The sequence below is a fragment of the Hylobates moloch genome, unplaced genomic scaffold (genome assembly GCF_009828535.3).
Source record: "Hylobates moloch isolate HMO894 unplaced genomic scaffold, HMol_V3 SCAFFOLD_8, whole genome shotgun sequence".
Taxonomy (NCBI): Eukaryota; Metazoa; Chordata; class Mammalia; order Primates; family Hylobatidae; genus Hylobates; species Hylobates moloch.
Genome location: NW_026652283.1, coordinates 111,632,496 through 111,653,214, shown reverse-complemented (window position 1 = coordinate 111,653,214; position 20,719 = coordinate 111,632,496). Strand labels below are relative to the sequence as shown.

At 38.5% G+C, this 20,719-nt stretch overlaps 1 protein-coding gene and 1 long non-coding RNA gene across 2 annotated transcripts in view; one reads left to right on the top strand and one right to left on the bottom strand.

The window, feature by feature from the left end:
- Window positions 1-8,114, bottom strand: part of FGL1 (fibrinogen like 1) — a 31,641-nt gene extending 23,527 nt beyond the window's left edge. The window contains exons 1-2 of the mRNA XM_032162385.1: window positions 8,023-8,114; window positions 4,844-4,970 (exon numbers count right to left, since the gene is read on the bottom strand). The gene's annotated coding sequence lies outside the window, so the exon portion shown is untranslated. The remainder of the gene's footprint in view (window positions 1-4,843; window positions 4,971-8,022) is intronic.
- Window positions 8,115-13,081: 4,967 nt separating this feature from the next.
- Window positions 13,082-20,471, top strand: LOC131384083 (uncharacterized). The gene is made up of 3 exons (XR_009214582.1): window positions 13,082-13,212; window positions 19,708-19,904; window positions 20,066-20,471. It is a non-coding gene; the product is annotated as an uncharacterized LOC131384083 (long non-coding RNA).
- Window positions 20,472-20,719: the final 248 nt, after the last annotated feature.

The following is a 20,719-nucleotide window of genomic DNA, read 5'->3' as shown; positions in this document are numbered from 1 at the left end:
GGAATTGGCAAAGCAGCAGTAGAGAGGAGCACCATGAGAAGCGAGAGAAGTCACATTGTAGCACCCTAGGGGATTCTGGATTGGAGGCACTGCTAGCTTGGAAGTGAAAGTAGATGCAAATGGGCTGACAGTCAGATCCTCATCTAAACCCTGTGCAGCCAGGTGAATGCTGCTTCTCGTACCCTTTCAGAATATGGAAGATTTACTTTGTGTTAAGATTGCCCAGAGATGTTCCAGGTGGCATGACAGCAGAAGCGATGGAGGGGAGGGGAGAGACATTGTTCAAAAAGGGTGAGGCTTTCCCAGGCTACTTCTCTTGCTGCCAGGCAACCAGCTCTACACTCTTCCTACCACTTTGCAGGCCAGAGAACATGGGATTCCTCACTGGAGGAACTACAGAGATTCACAGAAAAGATCTTCAGAGACTGATATTGGGGGATTCTCCATCAAAGGAGCCTTTTGATCACTCTCCAAAGAAGCCCACCAGATGGGAAGCCTCCTTCATGCACCTGGAAGAGGTGTAAAAGGTATAGGCACACTATTCTGCTTATTTCTTTCAATCTAAGTCTTCTTTCTGAAGAGAGACATATTTTACATTTCATTCTCTGTCGACATCAAATGGTCTAAAGAGAAACACCAAATTTCTGTATTACAACACCGGGCAGAAATTCATATTATAGCAATTAGTCATGACTTAACCCTTTCGCCCAACATTGTGAACAAAATAACCAAGATGGGCCAGGTGTGGTGGTTCATGCCTGTAATCCCAGCACTTCGAGAGGCCGAGGTGGGCGGATCACGAGGTCAGGAGTTTGAGACCAGCCTGGCCAACATAGTGAAACCCTGTCTCTACTAAAAATAAAAATAAAAAATAGCTAGGTGTGGTGGCGGGTGACTGTTATCCCAGCAAACTGGGAGGCTGAGGCAGGAGAATTGTTTGAACCGGGGAGGTGGATGTTACAGTGAGCCGAGATCACGCCACTGCACTCCAGCCCAGGTGACAGTGCGAGACTCCGTCTCAAAAAAAAAAAAAAAAGTATCTCTAGGCCCATTTTTCCATTAAAGTTATCCTTTTAAACATATGATATAATTTGTAGCAACAATTTATAAGAACTCTGGCATTTCACTCTTTACTTTATCTTAGTAAATATTTTTTCTTTAAAATTCAATCGTATATTGAGTATGTACCTACCTTAGGCCCAGTGATAGAAATAGTAGATATTTTTATATGTAACTTATTAAATATAATTGATTTTATTAAAATATTTGCTGATATTAAAAATAGAGAAAATTAACTTTCTGATATTTAAAACCCTTACCAACGTGAAAAACAGACACCTTCTGTGTATTTTTATAAAAGATAAAATGGGGTGAGAATAGGATTGTAAAGGAACAGAAGTAGTGAGCAAATTAGAAAAAAAGATGATTAGGTTTGCTATCAATTAATATTTGCTAATTAATATAATAAGCTTGGACTTATTTAAGGAACACTTTTCTAGGTCACCTTTATTATTGTCATGAAAGATAAAATCACTTTCCTTAAGATAAAAATATTGACTGCACTAAAGAGTCATCGTTTGCAATGCAATAGTGTCCTAAATCTCATATTCCCAGATGTCAAGATTAAGTCTACAAATTAAGAAAATTTCAAGTTGAAATAACTATTCTAAACCAAAGACATCTGATGTTAGGAGCAAACACACTTTCATTCTGATCCTGGGGGTAGTTTCATGTTTTCTTTTGTTTTTCTTTTTTTGTCTGAGGGTTCTTGGGAACACTCTTTATTCATTCTGGCTGAATTTTTTCCACATCAGCATTGAATACTGATACAAAAAACTGTATCAGTTATAAATTAATAGTCAATAATTTTGTTAAGAAGCAAAAGCCATCCATTTAAACTGAATTACAGGAGGAAAATATATTTGTAAAGAAGGCTTAGAAAAAAAAACAATAACAACAAACTAGAATGAGATTATTTCAAGCATATATTTTCTAACTATTCGTAGGTAAAGTTTTAAAAATTGAATGGGTTCTAGTCCTCTAATCCTTGTCACTAGAAAATGACTGATCTACAGCACGCTTTAGTATCTTTTCTTCACAATAAAAGAATAATATTTTAATAATGACACAGAATAATTACTACATAGGCTTGTTGGGACAATTCGCGTAGTTCCACAAAGATGCCAAGCAGCCTGCATGGCCTGGGGCATTATATAAAAATGGGCTAGCCATTCAAGTAGAATGTACCTCTGCACGGCTGCAATATTACTTACATTAAAGGGCCTATCAAGGGGACAAGGGCTATTTCCCCAAATCTAACATGTGGATTGGAAAAATAAGGAATACTCATCTGAAACCATATTGTGTTTGTGTTTGGGCATCACTAAACACTGCCAAACTTTGGCTGGGCATGGTGGCTTACGCCTGTAATCTTAGCACTTTGGGAGGAGGAAGTGGGAGGATCACCAGAGGTCAGGAGATCAAGACCAGCCTGGCCAACATGATAAAACTCCATCGCTACTAAAAATACAAAAATTAGCCAGGTGTGGTGGTGCATGCCTGTAATCCCAGCTACTCGGGAGGCTGAAGCATGAGAATCACTTGAACCTGGGAGGCAGAGGTTGCAGTGAGCTGAGATTGTGTCACTGCAGTCCAGCCTGGGTGACAGAGTGACATTCCACCTCAAACAACAACAACAACAACACCCCAAAACACTATCAAATTTTAATTGGCCATTTTATTTTATTTCATTAGCCTCACAGTGAAAATAAGAAAATAAGCACAAGGAAGCTTATGATTTCTCCAGGACCATTCAACCTCTGGGGATACCCTCTGGGAATATCTCCCAAATTTCCTGAAACTCTTTCCTTATTCCCTGGTTCATCCTTTCTTACTGTATTAGGTTGAACTATAAGAAATTTCAGATGTTTGAGCATTTCTGACTTAGAAAAATGGCAATTTCATTGTTTCAAATTAATGCATATTGGTTTGATAGGAAGAACACATTTGAAATCATTATAATCATTTATACTACAATGAATACCAAAAAAATAGGTTTAAAATACAGTTTGCAGCTTACTTGATAAGAGAGAGAACAAATTGGCAAGAACCTGTGTTTATATCAATGCTGCCTCCCATGTTACTACATTAATGTGTGCCATTTAAAATATGTTTACAAAATTGCTAATACATCATCAACACATGGAATCTCATGGTTTTGCCATCAGCTAATCTTCACGATGCCTTTAGAAGAGAAATTATGTTTACTTTTTACCAAAGGAAGCTAAAATAGTGAAGCAAAGTAATTTTCCTAAGGAAAGACTCTACGTTCAAAATTTATACAACATCCAATCATTTCTCAGCACCTCTACTGCTACTGTCTGGCCCAAGCTACCATTGGAAGATTCCAAACATTTTTTTAGAATTACAATGAGACGACATTCTATACTGAGCCTTTCCTGGGCAAACTACAATATTTGGTCATCCACCAACAAAGCTTTACGTCATCTGTGAGCATCCACCTCCCCAACACACATCCTTTCCCATCATTTTTGCCTGTTGTGGCCACATAGGCCTCTTTGGCATTTTTGGAACACCCTGAAATACATAGACTTCTCAGGGCGATTGCACTTGCTGTTCTCTCTACCAGGAATGCTCTCCTGAAAATCTCTATGGTTTGCTCCATAACATCCTTCAGGTCTTTGCTCTGGTATTCCCTTTCCAGAGATACCTTCCCTGACTACCACATATAGAATAACAACTGTTCCCCATTGTCTTAGTCCATTCTCATTTTATAAATTTACCCAGTAAAGAACTGCCTGAGACTGGGTAATTTATAAAGGAAAGAGGTTTAATTGACTCACAGTTTGCCATGACTGGGGAGGCCCCAGGAAACTTACAATCATGGTGGAAGGTGAAGCAAACATGTCCTTCTTCACATGACGGCAGGAAGGGGAAGAGCCGAGCAAAAGCCCCTTATAAAACCGTCAGATCTCAGGAGAACTCACTATCACGAAAACAGCAGCATAGGGGTAGCTGCCCCCATGATTCAATTACCTTCCACTGGGTCCATCCCACAACATGTGGGATTACGAGAACTACAATTCAAGATGAGGTTTGGGTGGAGACACAGGCAAACAACATCACCCATACACTTCATATCTCTATTACAATGGATTAAGTTTCTCCTTAGCACTTACCAGCAAATATGATGAAATATTATAATACATGTGTTTATTGTCTACCCACTCCAACCACCATCTACTATGTAAGCACCAAGACGTGAGTGGCTACATCTATTATATATACTGCCCTAATGGTGGGTGGATAGTTAGGTACTGTACTAGTTTCTTAAGGCTACCATTACAAATTACCAAAAACTGAGTGGCCTAAAACAACAGGAGTATATTATCTCACAGTTCTGGAGGATACAAGTCCAAAATCAAGAAGAACAGGGCATACATCCTTCAAAGGCTCTAGGAGAAAATCCTTTCTGTTCTCTTCTAGCATTTGGTGGTTGCCAGCAATTCTTGACATCCTTTGACTTGTGGCAGTATCACTCCATTCTCTGAAACCATCTTCACATGGCTGTCTTTCCTCTGTGTGTGTCTGTGTCTAAATTTCCCTCTTCATATAAGGACATCAGTCATTGGATTAGGGTCTGCCCTAATCCAACATAACCTCATCTTAACTCAGTTACATGTACAAAGACCCTATTTGCAAATGAGATCACATTCACAGGTAATAAAAGTTAGGAATGAACATATTTTGGGGGTCACAATTGAATCTAGCACAGGTCTTCAACAAAATATCTATTGAATAGATGAGAAGAAAACTTGTAAACCTAAATTAGAACTGTAGAACTTCCCAGGATCTGTTATTGTAATTTCACAGTTGCTTATGGGAGATCATATTCTTTTGTATCTGTTGAATTTATAAGATGTCTTTATCAGATTCCCTCCATCTTCACCCTTCCAGCAATAACAAAAATAACCACTCTTAATGAATTACGCTTTTCATAAACTTTTTTGTGATTTGAAAATATGTCATGTCAATATGTAATAGCTTGTTTTGGTTTTAAAAGAGATATTTGGATTTATAAAATCCCAAAAGAAAATATATAACTGAAAACTTAATAGCTAAGATATTTAAAAGTTGGCTCTCTCACTAGGCCAAGGTCATTACCATAGCTATCTCATAATAAGTTTTTGGTTTGACTCATGTTTTCAGTTGGCAATAAATATGTTTTTTGAGCAAAATTGTAATAGCCATGTTGCTTTTTAAATTTGTACCCTTGTGTCTTTAACTATCTAATTTTAAAATTTATCACAAAACTCAAGTAGCAAAAAGGAAAAGGACAAATGCCCTTACGCAAATGGTGATTTCTTAAACATAATCAATTGCCTAGTCACAGACATACAACCATAAACTATTTTTCATGTTATGGAAAATAAGAAACAAAAACATTTTATTATAAGGAAGCAAAAGAAATATGGAAATAAAAAAATATTTTTAAAAATATTTTTAAAAAACATATAAAGAGATTTTAGAAATAGCCTTGTTCCCCGAGACTAGAACATGCAGACAAAACATAATTAAAGGCAGTGACATCATTCAGTCAAATATCATCAATACTAGAGGAAACGAGGCTCAGAGAGGGAAAATTGTTTGCCTAAAGAAATAAAAGAGACTTTCACTAAGTATATTCACACTAGTCTGGGAAATCAGCATAACAATATGATATAAATACCATTTATTTGTGATTGCAACTCAAATTGTTCTTCTGACTGAAAATAACCAATGTGTTTAATGGATTACTGATTAGGATTTTTCCTTGATAAATGAAACTGCTAAGGATCAGTAGTAAAAATAATGTCCTCTTTTTATATGTGATAGGAAACAAATCTTCATTATTTTAATCCACTCCCAGATAACATTCAAGAGTCAAAAATTAAAAGTCATGAAATGTCTGTGTCTTCCAGACTTTGCTTTAATGCTATTTGTTGAAATTTTTGTTTATTTGGTTCAAGTCTTCTTATACATTTGCAGGATCAAGTACTTAATTTCAGAAGTGAATAAATTAGCTTAAAAAGTTAGAGCTTAGCCGGACTTGGTGGCTCATGCCTGTAATCCCAGCACTTTGAGAGGCTGAGGCAGGCAGATCACTTGGGTTAGGAGTTTGAGATCAGCATTGCCAACAGGGCAAAACCCTGTCTCTGCTAAAAATACAAAGAAATTAGCCGGGCATGGTGGCACACACCTTTAATCCCAGCTACTGTGTTGGCTGAGGCATGAGAATTGCTTGAACCTGGGAGGCAGAGGTTGCAGTGAGCCAAGATCACACCACTGCACACCAGCCTGGGTAACAGAGTGAGATTCCGTCTCAAAAAACAAACAAACAGACGACAACAAAAAACACTTAGAGCTTAAAAAAAAAAATTTCTTATTCCGGTGTTTGATTCTGGCTCTTACATAAATGAAAGTATGTTTTGAAAATGCTCTGGGTGATGCACCTATATATCATATAATTTTAACTATGCACACTGTATATATATGTGTATGTGTGTACACAACATTACTCTACATAATTATGTATATGTTATAGATTATATTACATATACATTATATAAGTTATATAAATATTGCTTAGCATTAGATTTAGTAAAAAATAAAGGGCTAATGAAATTTTTTTGACAGGCCTCTGTCTCTTGATGTCCTGAAATGTTCATCTCATTGCCATTAAGATAATCCAATAATCAAAAAGGCACCCCCTCGTCTGGTAGCATATAAACAATAAAGCATTTCAAAATGTCATTATATATATTTAGAAAGTCATTATATTACTTTGATTAGCTTTAGAATAATTCCTGAGAATATCTTAAGTTCTCTAAAATTTTTCGTTTTCCTCATTTGTAATTCTAACCAACATTCTCTGCAATATTGAAGAAATGCTAGGTATTAAGGAACTTGCTTTGAAACTCTGGTCTCCATCATTCATTATAGTAAACCATTATTTATTCTGCACATCTGGCTTACAGTAAAGTTGTATCAAATTATTCTGTTCATTTACTGCACAATTAGTTGTATTTCTTTTATAATTTTTTTTTCCTGTAGGCAGTTTCAAAACTTTTAATTATTATAAAATTAAAATTGTTCTCAAATGACTGTTCTTTGGTGGACTATATTATTTTACATAAATTATTTTAATGCTATGAAGTCTAATTCCTTCCCCACTGCATTTAAAGAAATATTTAATTAATTACACTGCATTAAATTTAAAGATGAATACATTAAATTTGTAAGTGAAAAGTTCTACAGATAATATATAATTTTTAAAAACAATTACAAAACAGAAGTATATTAGTAGCATGTAAACATTTCAAAATTGGTATGTTTTAAGCGAGCCATTATAAAAGGATATATAGAAGAAATAAAACGGAAGGAAAAAGTTATTGAACGAAGTATATTTAATAAGTTAGCATTCACAAATGGACTATAACCTAAGCCAGTGAGTTAAAAATTTACCCATAAACACAAGCTTAGAGACTCCTTTTAAGCTATTTCCTTCCAAATTTTTTCCAAATTCTTTCTGTTCTTTTCTGAAAATGGAATATAACTGTACTTTTGTATTTTTCTTAAGAATCCGTACTCACTGAAAGTCTTACAAAGCTAAATATATTTGACCTCCCAAGAAATGCAATAAAGAAAAATGTTTCTGAAGTTTTTACTTCTGAAGTGAAATTTGTCATATAGTCCATTTTATTTTTAATTTTTTATACTGAAACTGCAAACCTATCATTTACATCAAACTCCCATGCAATTCATTCAAAATGTAAAGGAAAAATAAAAGATACATAATTCTAAATCTCTTCTCCAAGTTGCAGAAGCAGACTTCTTGCTAGTCGACCTGACTTCTTGCAAAAGCTGATGGTTGTTACCTAAGTTTTGGTTACTATCATACCTGTGAAATAAATTAGCATTATTACAAGCATATCAAAAATGCAGAGACATTAAATAACTTGCCTAAAGTCAGAAATGAGTCAGAGACCGAGCTCAGGCTCCATCCAGACACTCTGCTTCCCAGGATCCTCTAACTGCATTCAGAATTTGTAATTATTTCTCCATTATTTGATTAGAAATAGGGACAATGTTGATTCTGGCTTCAATCCAGAAACAAACGTGGACACTGGTTTAACTGAAAGAAAACTAAAAGTGGAGATTCAAGGACAAATCCCAATACTCTGATATTTTTCTTTTTTCCCCATTTGTTTGACTTTCTGTGAAAGATCCAATAATATATCTTTTTAAAGATATATATATTTTACAACTTATTATTATGTTCATTCAGAGAATTTTTGTACTTTAACTTCAATAATGTTCCACTCGAGATTAAGTAAAACAAAGTCCAGCTGAAATTTTGCTTTGTATTAAGGGTAATAACATTTTACCCATAAAGATATGAATTAATATGTCATCTCCACTAAAATATGGAGATAAGCCAAATTTTTCCTAGTTGTAAAGAACGAGGCAGGTTAATAATTGCCAAGGTGAAATGGTCAGTTTATTTGCTCTCTAAAAAAAACAAAAGTATTCCCTGAGGTGCAAAATTGTGAAATTTAACTGGAAGTGTCAATTATACTCTGGACAAGTTGTTCCTTTTGTTTTAAAATCCTGTAGAAGATTTTCTAATGTGTAATAGGCACTTGTTGGCTCCATTAATCATATTGTGTAACAGTTTCATATTGGAAATCCGGGTTCATCATTTCTTCTTTCCTTCTGTTGTAACTCAAGCAGTTGTTTGCCATTTGTCCTGTGGTCCCTATTTATTCACTCAGATTCCAGTAAAATACCAAAGTTTTGTTTTCTTTCTGTTCTTTGTTATCTACTGGACTTGAGCACTGACGATGTTTGGTCTTCCCGTTAAACATCTTCCTGTCCTTCACGTGGACATTTTGAAGATTATCAAGGGAAAGGTAATCTTGTTGATTTACTGGAAATAAGAAGAAAAAAAAAAAGCCAGTTGGGCTGAAGTGATTTGCACACACACAGAAGAAGTGGAAATTATACATTCATAATTGTAGATAATTCAAGCTTCTAATGTTAAATTTCAAAAGCAAAAATATGGGATTATTTGGCTTATTTGTTAATTACCTCTGTGGAAAAATGACATATTTTGAAATACAAACTTATCTTTCCTTCTTGTATGCCTTTAGCTTTCTCCCCATTCAAACAATAATTTAGCCTTGTGTCCATTTCCTCACTGGAGGGACACAATATTAACAGCAGCTAACATGTGGTATACTTATCATGTGCTAAACATGGTAATTATATCAACCTACTCAGCCACACAGCCCTATAAGTAGGTACTGTTAATGATCTCCATTTCACAAATGAGGAACCCGAGGCACAGAGGTTTAAGTGACTTGCACGAGGTCACACAGCTAACAAGAGGTGTAGCTAGGGCCAAAGGCAATCCTGCTCAGAATCTGTGCTTTTCTCTTCTAAAGGTAGACTATGCTGTCTTTCGGAAACTTGGCCGGCATCATTGCCTCAGGAGAAACTCGCAAAAGCTAATCAGGCAGTAAGGACTACTCTAGGGCCGATATTTTGTGGAGGAGTTCCAAAAGCCAAATTCTCTTGGAGTAACATTATTCCCTGGATGTACTGCCATAACATGGTGGAGGAACTATCAACAAGAAAGGTCAAAATTATGGCCAGGTGTGGTGGCTCATGCCCATAATCCCAACACTTTGGGAGGCTGAGGCAGGTGGATCACCTGAGGTCAGGAGTTCGAGACTAGCCTGGCCAAGGTGGCAAAACCCCATGAATTTCTAGTTTCTACTAAAAATACAAAAATTATCCAAGTGTGGTGGCAAGCATCTGTGGTACCAGCTACATGGGAGGCTGAGGCAGGAGAATTACTTGAACCCAGGAGGCGGAGATTGCAGTGAGCTGAGATGGCGCCACTGCACTCCAGCATGGGTGACAGAGCAAGACCCTGTCTAAAAGAAGAAAAGAAAAAAAGCAAGAAAGAAAAGAAAAAGTTGTGACCTTGCACAATTGCACCAAAGCTATGAAATGAGAATGAGACCTAAGATCACTGGCTGAAAGAGGTACAAGAAAAGAATGATATAATCGGACAACGGGTACAGTTCCACCAAGATCAGGCTGATTAGGCTCCCAAAGAGATTAAACAGACACTGTCAATTTTCTTTTCCTTCTCCTTGTGGATGACTTTTTTCAGAGAACTCTTCAATTACTACATCAGTTACAGCACAACTTTCACCCAAACCCTCTGGACCCTGTATTGTGCCTGCTAGATTGAATACCGGTCCACTATTTCATACTTGACCCAGTACCCGTGGGAAGGTTTAATTCCAGATCTCCCCGCCTCCAGTCCACTCAAGCTTGCAGCGAGGAACATGTCTGCTTAAGGCTGCATGAGGAGCTAGACTCAGACAACGGATCTTATATCCTTGACTGTATTCTGCTAGCATAAATTTCTGATGGTTATATTTTCCAAACTTGACTCCCAGTTCAGGAGGCACCCTTTTATGGGACTTATAAAACTCCATGCTCTGATTACAATAACATTTTAAACTTCAAATATGGCTTTTATTAAAATATTTAGAATGGAGTGTATTGTAGGTATCAAGGAAAGGGGTGGTTAAGAACAGTATTCGTTCCACACAACTAGCAGAGCCTTCTCAGGTGGAGGTAATCAACTTCCTTCCTAAAATGCTGGTTTCAATGTCATCTCAGGCAGAGTCCTGAAAAACTAGAAAATTTATTTGTACATGACATAGGTTTCAGAAATTTCCATGGAGAATCATTTTAAAATTAATAAAACTAAACCAATTTTACTAGTGAGTTATCCTAAATATTCCCAATGTTGATGTAACTAGCAGAAAGTTTAAATTAATAGATGCTCAAGAAATAGTTCCACCTTCACACACACTTTCTGGGAAAGATTCTGACAATATGAACTAGAAAAATAAGGGTAAAGGTGGATAAAAATAAAGACGAAGAAAAGAAACCAAGAAAAAGTGAAGTGCTTTGTAATGTGTCAACTTGGGTAGGCCGAACTACACTTCCCAGAATTCCCTTTGCCTTATGTTTTCCATTGGGAGCAGCCGGAGGGCAGAAAGGAAGTGGCAGCCATGTTTGTAGCTCCCCCATGCTGTCAGGTATCTCGTTTGCGTTAAGATAGTGGCTAAGCCTCCAGCTGTTTCACTTCCCTTTGGATATAATGTAGAGCCTCCTTTAGCACATAACAAATTGGTCTGGCTTCTGTAGGACACCCACATCAACCAAAGTCGGAGGCAACAAGAACTGACACAGGTTTCAGTCCGTCCTCATAGATTCCAGCTCCTGCCTCTATTACACTCATCTACACTCTTGCTTAACTGCAGTTCCTACTTCAAGCTCCAACATCATCCGTGGAGACAGCTGCCTTGCAAAGAGTACTTAACCAGCTCCCACAGTTGTATTAATTCAAATCACTTGTATATCCTAGAAGCCCTCTGCTTCTCTGATTGAACTCTGCCTGTAACTCGGGCTACTGGACCGGAAAGCCGAATGCCACAGAAAGAATTTTGTCACTGCACCATTGTTTCTTCCTCCCAGAGCCCTCTGTTCTTTTGCTCATATCTGGATTGCTCTCCCTCTAGGCCTGCTACATGAGGCATGTAAAAAGTATTACTGATAGACATTTGGCAGATTCCCCCAAATGTGTAGCTTCAGGTTCCAAACAACCTGTGTCCTCCCCTGCATACTAGTTAAGATAAAAATGAAACGCTTTTTCACTACTCATCTTTTCAGAGCTTTCTCACCTATGTGTTTGGATTTTTTCCCCTCTGATTATCAAACTAATTTTAAATTGGTTCCCTAGCAGGAACAGTGCAAAAGATGTTTTCTTATTTTTTTCTGCCACAAAAAATAAAAAGTGTTCTTGCTAAGGAATATGTTTTTCTTTCTGTGTGTATGCAAGGACTGTGGACTGGCATTTATTTTATGCTTCTGAATAATAACATCTTTCTTATTAAAGAAGAATCTCCCCAGAAGGTCACATGTCAGTAAAAAAAACAATTTCAACCAAATACACGTAAATTCTAATAGAAAACAGATTTTTTACCCGTTAACACATGAAGAAGAAATTTAGCTATATTGTATAAAAATATGTGGGGAAAAAAGAAAACGAGAGCTCATGTTAAGTAAAACCACATTTTAAAATATGCCTTTAGGAACACGGAAGTTGGAAGTTATCACAAGATACCTGCTTTCATTCTACTCCTCTGTGTGTGATGTATTTGCCTTTTTTTTTTTTTTGATGAATTTGCAATGTATCTTTTCATCCTGATGCCTAAATCCAATCTCTATGTGTGCCTCTTTTCTCCATTTTTTAGACTCTTAAAATATTATCTCTTCATGAAGTATTCAACTAATTGGAAAATGCGTGATTCCTACCACTATGACAATATCTGAAAGTAGAATCCTCAGGGTTGCAAGCTATTCTGACAAAATTTCTGAACTCTAGCAGAAAATGTAAATATATACCTTTGACAAAACTATATTTGCCCATTTGAATTTAAATTTTGTCTTTTTTTCAGTTTTTATTTCTTAGAAAAAGGAAGACAATCTAAACATAATTCCCTGATATATAGTTTCCTCCTTTCACTTCAAAAGAACTGTACATTAGGTTGAGAAACAAAAAAACTTCATTGTCTACAATTACACATACTTTCTGATTAATTTGTTCGTTGGCCACATTTAGTTCATCTTGCACAACTTATTTTTCTGCATGTGCATTTGGGACAATAACTTGGCATATGAAACCTTTAAAATTTACATTTAAAATTTTATATTTGCACTTGGATGACTTTGCCAATAACTATAACTCCCTCAAAAAAAAATGCTAGGTACCTGACTCCCATAGGCATGACCAAGAGTACGCCACAAAATGATTCCTCTGAGACCGAAATGTTTTTTTCCTGCTTCTCCCTCAGAGAGACATTGTGGAAAAATTCTAGAACTTTTAAAATAGACATGGTGTGCTTGACTCCAGCGATCAAAGATTCTGAAATATTGAGGCCCCATTTGAGAGTCATACACCCATACTAGTTTTATTTGTTGTTGTTGTTGATAATCTAAAGAAATGAACTTCAGCCATCTAGAGCAAAAATAATTGGATTTGTTGGAGGGATACTGACTAAGGTAAGTAATAGAATCAATGACAGACTGATACAAGCCAAGGGAAGGCAGAATAAGGACAGCTCCAAAAATCACTCAAAGATGTGTCCTCGGATTTATTCTGTAGTATGCGGCCCTTAAAATGTTTTAGTTTCAGTGGAATTTTGGCCTCAGTGTCTTTCCATACAAATCTCACATCCCTAAGAGGGAGGGAGAATCCAATTAGCCCAGTCATCTATGTTTCTTTTTTCTTTCTTTCTGTGTTTTTGAGACAGAGTCTCGCTCTGTTGCCTGGCTGGAGTGCAGTGGTGCGATCTTAGCTCACTGCAACCTCCACCTCCCAGGTTCCAGCAATTCTCCCGCCTCAGCCTCCCGAGTAGCTGGGACTTGGGCTCCAGCAATTCTCCCGCCTCAGCCTCCCGAGTAGCTGGGACTTGGGCACGCACCACCATGCCCAGCTAATTTGTGTAGTTTTAGTAGAGATGAGGTTTCACCATGTTGGCCAGGATGGTCTCGATCTCTTGACTTTGTGATCTGCCCACCTCAGCCTACCAAAGTGCTGGGATTAGAGGTGTGAGCCACTGCACCCAGCCATCTGTATTTCAGTGTACACCTAGATATATGGCACCCACACACTGAGGCCACACCTTTACTCTCTGGCCCAAAAATTTTTGTTAAATGTGGCTGCTGGGGAATCTGTTGTGAGCAAGAAAATGTCCATAGTGTGTGCCATTCTCCTACTACAAAATAAGGAAATTTCAAGAGAAATGAAGCGGGGGGATCTGTCCAGTTTAATGGAAGATTGCCTGGCTCAATAAAGATGCTTGGCAAGCCTAAGATTTCATCTCCAATGACTCTTTCACCAATGAATTAACCATAATATATGTACTCTTTTCTATTGCTGTGATGTATATAATTGTTACCTTTTTATTTACCTATTCTAATTTCTATGTACCCTCTCTCAATGAAATAAGTCTTAATTAGCCACCAGCTCTTCTCCTAGCCCATCCACCAAGGCTAGATGTTCTCCTATGTATTTACTTCTCTTAAGTCACACTTCACTAAGTTGTGTACTGGAGCTTCTCTTTTCATTCCAGGGAGATCAGGGGCTTGTTTTTTCTTATTTCAATATCCACAGCACCCAGCATATGCACATCACACAACAGAAGCTCAGAAATATTTATTATGCATGGTATAATAATATTGCCAATTTCTAGTAGCATATAATGTAAATATTCAAAATTGGTAACTTGATTAAACTTGATAACTTACATGAAGTGCTTTTGACAATGCTTGATAGAAAATATGCAATAAATTTTCATTTCCTTCTGTCTTGAAACAACGTCATGACTGTTTAATTCATTCTGTAAAGAAGGAGGCAGCAGGCTGGGCGTGGTGGCTTACACCTGTAATCCCAGCACTTTGGGAGGCCAAGGCGAGTGGATCACTTGAGGTCAAGAGTTTGAGACTAGCCTGGCCAACATGGTGAAATCCCATCTCCACTAAAAATACGAAAACAGCCAGCCATGGTGGCGGGTGCCTGTATCCCAACTACTGGGGAGGCTGAGGCAAGAGGATCACTTGAACCTGCGAAGTGGAGGTTGCAGTGAGCCAAGATCACACCATTGCACTCCAGCCTGGGCAACAGAGTGAGACCCTGTTTCAAAAAAAAGAGTGAGGCAGCAATGTACACACAAAGATAATAAATCATTTTATAAAGATAATTCCAACGATACATGAGGAAGCCACCATGCCCAGCCTGCTGCCTCATTCTTTACAGAACGAATGAAATAGTCATATTATTTTTAATAATGTAGAACTATTTGTGAAATGTGGACACAGTGAATGTTGATACAGACAGTACAATGCCCCTAAAGTCATTTTACTAACATCCCAAGTTTACTCATGCTTTAGCACAAGAATTTTACATTTCAGTATAGAAAGGTGAAAGAAACTTCATTAATCTGTAATGGAAGACCTTGTAGCACAACAAAATTTCTACCAAGAAAGTTGAAAAGTAGATAAAATATAAGAAAAATATTTTTGTGACCTGGATTCACAAAGTCTGGGATTATGTTCTTACTCGACAACTATTTAAATTGGGATTCCCTGAAAGCAGAGCCTGAGACAAAGATGTGGATACAAGTAGTTTATTCGGGAGATGATTCCAGGGAGCATAAACAAGGGAGTGGTCAAATGAGATGGAACAGGGAGGAAAGCCAAAAAGTACCTAATGAGTGGGGTACACTCATAGAAAACTGAGGCTCCAACCTACTGAAACCTCTGAGAGCCCCACATCAGAATTTTCCTCTCAGGCGGCAGGAGACCAAGAGTTGGTATATATCCGCCAACCCCAGGTCCTTGTTGCTTGAAGGTTGCTTCTGTGGTATTGATTCCACCTGTTGTAGTGTTATCCTTCCACCTGTGCTTTAATCCCCAGCTCCTCATTTCTTCTCTAGAGCTAGGTTGATTACCTTCCTCTTTTTCACTTTTGACTTCACCCTTTCCTTCCACAGTCGTTTCCCCTTTTCACTCTATGAACAAGCCCAAGTCTATTAAACCCTAGAAAATTAAAACCTCTCTTATTCCTGCCTCTAGCAACTTTCCCATTTTCTCTCCATTTCAACTATGCTTATTGTTTTAAGAAGACAGTCCACACTGATTCCACAGTCTCTCTTTCCATGAACTCCTCACTTAAAGCCAGTGACTTCTGACTCCTTTACTGCAATCGCAGCTGCTTACAAGACGCCACAACACTCCTCATGGCAGTTTCTCACTGAATTCTCAGGCTGCTCCTTCTTCCTCAAAAGTTCTTCTTCCACAGGCTTTTATAAAACCCATCTCTCTTAGTTCTCTGGGCATCCTCCAAGTTTTCCATCTTTCCTTTATGGAGTATTCTTTCCTTTTTGGTCCATTGAATGTTAGTGTTTAACAGCTCCCAAATATTTCATTCCAGCTATTACTTCTCTCTGTAACTCCAGAAGTGTTTGTCCAGTAGCCTGCTAGCTCAGACTAAATTTATTATAGTCTCTTCTCTTCCTATTCCCTCCCCTTGGGAAGAAAGGCTTGCCTTCAAAAGAACATAGTGAGTTGGCAAAACCACGATATACTCACTTCATTTACTCACTTCAAAATCTTGGGATTATCAGAGAACATTCCTCCTCCTCATCCTGCATTTCCAGTTAGTCAGTAAGTTCTGCTGATTCTACCTTCTAAATGCTAAATTCTCTCCATCAGCCCTATTGCTGCTGCCACCTTAATTTATGTATTCATCACCTTGGCATAATCTACTGGTATCTCTTAGTTGATCAATCTGCTTCCAGTTTCTTCCTCATGCAGACCATCTCCTACAGAGTATAAAACATTATCTTGATGCAGAAAAAGACCACATTACTTCTCTACTTAAAAAGGCTTAGTTCTCCATCGAGTCAACAATCAACAAGCTAAAATCTGATTTCTTTTATGTGGTGATCTAGCTAGTCCCAGTGTATCTAGAAGTTGCTCAGGTGGTCCCTATGGCTAAAGCCATCATGAGCCAGCCAACCTGGCATGTGTGGGTGCTTTGAAATCAATGGTTAAAATCTGAGTGTGGGAATGGATCCTGAGACCTTGTAGCCCCAAGTCAGTATTGGCACAGAGCCTTCTCTGTAAACTTAAGTGTCAACATTTAGAAATCACTTACTATGAGCCAGGTACTCTCTGAACACTTCCTATGTACTAATTCATGTAATCTCCAGAGTAGCCCTTTGAGATATGTATTATTATTTTTAATTCCCATTTTCCCAGTGGGGTGACTGAGAAATAAAGAGAGCAAGCAATTTGCTTAACATCATATATGCCACGATTTGACTTGAAGTAGACTGTTCTAGAAGCAGCGTCTTATCCATTTGCTATGGGCTTTGTTAGCTTTACGCAGAGGCTGTGGGGTTCCCAACCTTAGAACATAATTCCAGCCTGTGCAGGGATCTAGACGAATCAGAGGTGAAGAATGGAAGAAAGAAGCAGAGTGGAAGCCCAAGCCACCGACGGCAATCTGAACTTCGAGCGTAACATCACTAGGAGAATCTTTATGTCCACGTCTTCCCAATCCTCTACAGTTCTCCATTCCAACAGACACACAGACACACACATACACACACACACACACATATACACACACACACATAGACACACACACAATCCATGAGAAGCTTTCACCAGATCAGAAGTGGAATTATTGCTGCAGAAGATAATCATGGATGGCCCCAGACCACATGAGAATGTTTTTAAAAATGACAAGATGTTGGGAATATAACAAACAAACAAAAAAGTGGGACCTATCTAGAGAGCCAGATGTGGTCTCTAATTCCTCCCTGCACTGTGCGTTTGGACTGAAAACTGGCCCCTAAGAACTGAGTTAGCCATGCCCTGTTCTTCTCTTGAATATAACGGGAGGGGATGTCAGGGAAATGGAGATATCTCTTCTTACAATATCGGTTAATCAGGATTGTTAAGGGCTTTGTGCAATTAATTTTAGCTTTCAAAAAAGAAATAATTTCTTAGAACTCCATGGTGAGGAAATAGGTCATACTCATTAGCGTAGTCATACAGGAAGAACAGTGTTTAATAATAGAACTGGCTGAAATAGGCTAGCAGTGAAACTAGAAGGGCAAAATTATTCTGTTAATGAAGAATTAATGAAGATTTTGGAGTTTCCGTTGGTAACCCAAGAAGAAAGGGGTGAAAAAGGAAGGAGTGAATGAGACAAGAATGGGGAGGAGGATGTGAGGAAGGAATACATCAAGATGCCAGATTGCTAAGCAAGAGGCAGCCAGGGAGAAGTTCTGGGCTATGGCCAAGGATCTTTAAATAGTCAGTTTTAAGGTGTTTGGTGCAGCCTAAATTCCTCTTCCTCTTCCCCTGCCTGAATCTTCCGTGAGAATCTACTACACAGAGATGCCTTGTATCTGCGGCATTTTGAGAAGAGGGAAAGAGGCTGTTGCTTTGGGAACGATGCAGAGTGGAGAAAAAGAACAGCCAAAAGAGGCTAGACTTGAGAGAAATCACAGTAATTCAGTACAAGCTGGAAATAATAGAAAAACATTAACTCCAAAGATCCTGGAAGGTGCCAGCAAGTGAGGTTAGGTTTCCCACTGTAGATGTGATGGAAACATGGTTTCCGCACCAACTTCGAGGCTTGAGAGCATTCAGGTAACTGATACCTGACTATGTAAGTAAAGTGGGTATGTGTCTTCTGACAATTCACATGTAAAATAACTGCAACTCAGTTTTCTAATTGAATTTCAAGGCTCCATTCCATGGGCTCAGAGAAATCTGATCCTCTACTCGTTTCAGCATGATATCAGATAGTTTAGAGTCTCTCTCCAGTCTGAGGGTTGCATATGATTTCTGGAGTTTGGGGTGGTGTGAAATTGGTATAATGTCACTACAACTGTCTATTCCTGCTCTAGTCACTGGGACCTCAGCCTCAGGGACTACACAGATTGCTGCTGCACCTTCCTTTTGAGCAATGCAAGGGAAAACATCACATTCTTTTGATTTCCCACCAATTCATCCTCTTTCCACCTAGGCAAATTGTGGGACTGGCAGCTCCTCTGATTTTAATCTTTTTTCATCTGTTGCTTCTAGTATTGCTGGCTGTGACAATCCTCAGAGGAAATGCATGCCTACCTCTAGTCTGAATGGGGAAAAACAAAATCCAGTATATAAGAAAATATATGGTACAGTGGCCGGGCATGTGGCTTGCGCCTGTAATCCCAGCGCTTTGGGAGGCCGAGGTGGGTGGATCACAAGGTCAAGATACCGAGACCATCCTGGCCAACATAGTGAAACCCTGTCTCTACTAAAAATACAAAAATTAGCTGGGCGTGGTGGTGCACGCCTGTAGTCCCAGCTACGTGGGAGGCTGAGGCAGGAGAATCGCTTGAATCTGGGAGGTGGAGGTTGCAGTGAGCCATGATTGTGCCGTTGCACTCCAGCCTAGTGACAAAGTGAGACTCTGTCTCAAAAAAAAAAAAAAGAAAAGAAAACATGGTACAAACTAATACCTACAAATATCATTCACTTATATTGGCTTTATACCCTACCTTTCTATTAGTTCAAAATAGTACTTATAAAACAACCTTTCTGTAAAGTAATGAAACTGAATTTTATTCCATTGCTAATTTCTCCTCTGATCTAACATTAATTATCTAAGAACTTAAGTGTTTAGTGCTCTACATCAGAGGTCAGCAAACTATTGTATCACCCACAGTCTAAACTGGACCCATGGTCCATTTTTATATTTTTAAGTAGTTGAAAAAAAATCACAAAAAGATCAATATCCTGTGACCTGTGAAAATGTTAAAAAATCTAAATTTCAGTGTCTACAAATAAGGTTTTATTGTGATATAGGCATGCCCATTTGTTTATATACTGTCTGTCTGTAGCTCCTTTCATTCTATAACCACAGAGTTGAGAAGTTGCAACAGACTGTATAGCATACTATGCTGAAAATATTTAATATCTGGTCTTTTACAGAAAAAGTTTGGTCAACCTTGTAGGGGAACCAGCCCGCTACACTACCGTGGGTTCTCCCCTTCCCGGTGGAGACAAGGGAATGAAAAAATAAAGACAAAGACACAAAGTTCAAGAGTTAACAAAAATGGGTCCAGGGGTCCATCGCAACGTGGAAACTGTGACGACCCTGAGCTCTGGACTCCACTGATATTTACTGAGTACAATTCCTTTGATCCTATAGGCTGAGGGTGGGCAGATGGTGGGGTGATCATAGGGTGACCATGGGGAGAGGTGGCAGAGGGGGTAGCGTGCGTCATCAGCAAGTTAATATTATTTACTATTCCACTATGTAAGCTAATACTCTATGTTTAACTTACAGATAATCATTAGAGTCCAACTAAGCAGTTAACAGAACAGAACAGGACGTGAAAGCAGACAGCCCGTCAGACCACAGGCCTCTGCATCAAAGCAGCAGTCCACTCCAAGCACCATCAGCAGAGCAGCAGAGCTCTCTGCCTCTGGGAACCAGCTGGAGATAGAAGACTTCCTCCTTATCCTCAGAGGACTTCTCCTCTTTTACAAGCAGCCTCCTGCTGTTCCCTTCTGGGGAATGAAGCAGGGGTCGCTTCCCTTCCCACGAGACCTTTGTTCAGGGACTCAAGCGGGAGGTTGAGCAATAAGCAAGCTTTCTTGCTTAGAGGCTCTGCACACTTCCTGCAGTTGTTTGTTCCATTCTGTGGTCAGTCAAGCAAGCTCACTGCTAATTCTTGTCTTGTTGGACTAAGCACAAGCTATTCTTATGATTCATGACTATATTAATAAAGCACTATTCTAAAGCATATATTGTTAATCCTTAAACAGGCACACCGTAGGCCAGCCCTCGACCACCTCGGCCCACACCCAAGCCCCTGTTTTGACCCACATTTCCCCCTTTTTTTAAATTTAAAACAGCCATCTCAATCATAACTTGCTTGTGATTTCGATTTTCTTTCAGGAGCTGCTTTCCGCATCTGCAGACTAAAAACAGACAACA